Source organism: Chenopodium album, chromosome 6 (assembly GCF_948465745.1).
Source record: "Chenopodium album chromosome 6, dcCheAlbu1.1, whole genome shotgun sequence".
Classification (NCBI taxonomy): domain Eukaryota; kingdom Viridiplantae; phylum Streptophyta; class Magnoliopsida; order Caryophyllales; family Amaranthaceae; genus Chenopodium; species Chenopodium album.
Window position 1 is genome coordinate 19013635 of NC_137839.1, and position 3760 is coordinate 19017394.

Here is a 3760-nt window from a genome sequence, read left to right on the forward strand (position 1 = left end):
AGTAAAAATAATACTTAAGTTAAAACTTAGCATCTTATCTCGACAAGGCCGCTGGCCGGATGCGCCTGCTATTAGCTCTTGGGGCAAAATAGGCGAAGGTTTTCTTTTTTAGCAAATTTGCTAAGTCAAGAATTTTGTACTTCGTTTGTGCCAATGGCCGAATGAAAACAATTATCCATTAGCTCCGGATGGTCGTCTGTCGTGTGGTTTGGGGAAATCACCATAGTGATTGATTGACTTAGAAACCATGCATACCCTTCTAAGTATCAATAATTTCTAAGTCAATCAATCCACTCAACCGAAACCACTCGACATCCGTCCATGGGTAAGAACATTCGCATGGTATACAGGTTACAATACTTAGCCAAAAAACATGCAATGAAAAAATTTAAAAAAACAACAATATGAATAACTTCAGCCAAACGGCCGAATGATTTCAAATTAAAAAGCCCAATCGTCACCAGACGACTGGGTAAGATTGTATGCTAGCAAAGCCAGAGAAATTGTTAATTTACCCGACCCCTCGGTCGGTAAAGATACACAAATACTCGGCACGCAGGCCGGAAGATGAAATAAATGGCCATTCGGCCGCAGAAAGAACTTATAAAAAGCTTAAGCGACAGGGGAGTTATCAACATTGGCAGTCGCATCTTCACCTGCCGGCTGCTTCGCATTTTCCTCGTCCCCAGAAGAGCCTGATGAGGAGCCGACCTCTTCGCCATCAGCATCAGCCTTGTTCGCCTCCTCTTCAGCCTGGCGAAGGAGTTCAGCATTGAAATCTTCGTTTGCTTGATCAAACTTGGATTTCTAGATGCCAAAATCAGCACCCGGCTGTACCGCCTCCCATGCCATCCGCATGATGGCCTCATAGTCTTCCATCATTTGTTTGACAATGGCCTCCTTCTCCTCCTCAGCTCGGGACTGGAACTTGGCCTTCGGCTGCTTCTCCTTGTTCGCCAGGCGCCCCTCCAGGCGGCCAACCCGCTCCTTGGCCCTCTCGGCCTCTTTCTTGGCCTCTTGAAGAGGCTCAAGCTTTTCCTTAAGGCCTTTAATTTCGGCCTTAAGGTCATTGATTTTGGAGCGAGCCGAATCCAAGTCTTTCTTCACCTGCAGGTTGGCGTCCGCCTGGGAATACATCATATCAGAGGTCAGAAGCTCATTCTGAGCAATTTCAAATTGATCTCGGTCTAAGGCGGACTCGGCTCGAGCTTTAGCGGCTGTTACCTCTTTAAACTTCTCCTAGATTGGCCTTCTTAGCCCCTGGATGCGCAGCATAACCTGAAAATGAGAAAAGAGCCTAATGGTCAAGACCAGTCGAATATGTGCTTAAATACTAAGAAAATTAAGCTAACTTTCTACCTCACAGAGGTTCCCCAAGATGGCATCTAAGTTGAGGGTGCCGACTCCTCTTACGGACGCCTTATCCTCTGGGTCAAGCGCCCTCAGCATGTCCTTGGCCATCTGGACGACAGTCGGCCTTTGCACAGGAGCTGCAAAATTAAAAGTTCGTCAAAGAAGTTCTAAGAAACTATCTTGACATAGAAATTCAGTAAAGGCGCGGTTTATACCGTCCGGCTGAACCTCCTCCTCCTTCCCGTGACGCCTCTTCTCTCCTGCTGAGCCGACAGCAGTGCTGGGTTGCTTAAAGCCACCCTTCAATGACTGAGTAGCATCCGGTTTGCTGACCTCCCTGTCAGCTTCGAGAGTAGAGTCGTCCCCTCTCTTGGGCTTGTGAGAAATGTGCTTCCGGTTCTTGCCGGATGCACTCACATCACCATCCCCAGTTTTATTAAGCTTGGGTTGGGATTGCTTAGCTTGGGTTGGGATTGCTTGGAGGGAGAAGGCCTGGTGGAACCACTCTACATGAGCAAAAAGAAAGGCGTCGGAAAAACAGGCGGGCAAAATTTAACCTTTGTTGAAAAATATACCAAGTGTCATAAATAGCTACCTTGGGAGTCCCGGCTGTTTTCTGCTCGTCATTCGCCCGATTAAGGACGTTTGAGAGATATTTTGCTGCAGAGACGGCAGCCGGCTTCCTTGTTGCCGAGATATTTTCCATAGCTTTTTCTGCACCAAAAGCAGGAGTTAGACTTCATAAACATACATTGAAAAACAGTTTAATGGTTGCAAAAAATCAGACGGCCGACTACCTCTCGGCATCTCAGAGCTTAGCCCACAAGCGGCCAAGAACACCCCATCTTCCAGCCACTTGTAAAGGGGAATGTAGTTCTGGGGGACGACTATTTTCTCCCCCTGCTCATTTGTCCGAACGGACACTTTGAATAAACCCCGGTCAAAAATTTCCTCCTGGGCCCGCGTAGGGAGAGGGGGCAAGGCGCTCTTGCAGGCCAGGAGGGGCAGATCCTTGTTCCACCTATTGTATTTTTGGTTCAGTCGGCTATTAGAGGAATGGACTATGTAGAACTTTGTTCTCCAGTCCTTCCACTTGTTCTCCTTGCCGACTGCCATCATGTACCCCTTGTAGGTGGACAAGGTGTACCAGCCTTCGCCGCCCTTGGCAGGCGCTCGGCTGAGATAATGCATGTGGGCGAATTCCTCAAAGCTGGGATCCACCTCCAGCATTTCACATGCGGCAACGTACCCGATGATATTGATCCATGAATTTAGGACAAGTTGCCAGATACCCAGTTGGTATCCGTCCCGTATTCTCCCCATGGCCGGATGGAGAGGGAAGCGTAGACCAGCCTGAAGGACCGCCTCGTAGCAGCCGAAGGCTTGGTCCTTATAACTGGCCAGGGTCGGCCAGGTTATCATGTCATCCTTGTTGGGAACGGACAAGGAAAAGCCATGACCCATTACGGTCTTGCGCTTGAAATTAGCAAGACCGGATGTCATAGAGGTCCGCTTGCTTTGTGGAACATGGTGATAGTAGGGGGCGCGTTCCAAGCGCCTAGAAGCACTCGGCTCCGCCTAGCCTTCCCCCTTTTCTATTGACAAGGATTCCCTTGCAGTGCTTATTTTTGCTCGGGCCTCCTCTGAGGTAACGGAGGTATTATCAGAAGATGACGAGGCCGAATCGTCATCATAACTCTCCCCAGAGCTAGGGGACTGCCGGCTAGGGCCAGCAGGGTCCTCCCCTAGACTCTCCTTCGACGCCTGTTCGGAAGGCTCGGCCTGGTACTGACTATCGGCTTCCCGCAATATAGTATCACTGGGGGTGCCGCTTGAAGAAGGGGAAGAGTAATAAGTTGGATTTAGGGGAAGGTCAGAAGAAGGGTTTGGGGGGTGCTCAGAAATTTCACTAGCAGGCACCCTAATGGAGCCGTTAGAGTTGGGAGTCTCACTGTATGAATGGTAAAAGGAACCATCCGGCCTATATCTCCTTGTTGTTTGCTTTTTTCGAGCCATCGTGTCATGCAGATGCACAGACACTGTCGGATTTGGAGATGTACTTAAAGGAAAGTTCTCGAATGAGCATTCGGCACTCCTAGTTCTAGATTCAGCCGTCCCCGGTGACCGGCTGATCACTAACCTAGGCCGTTCCGTGTATGTTTGGGAAACCATTTGATAAATGAAAAATGCAAGAAAGAATAAAAGAAAGGAGCAGGCGGTTACCTTAGAAGAAGGTATTACGAGATGCCTGGTTGGCTGAAGCAGACGGACAGAAAGCCGAGTATCGGATGCTTGACAAAGTTTAGGTCTTTGAGAGTCTTTGAAAGTCAAAATTCCAGAGATTCTCCAAAGATTCGCAAAGGTGTGAAAACAAAAATGGATTCAAACCCTCCTATTTATAGAAAGG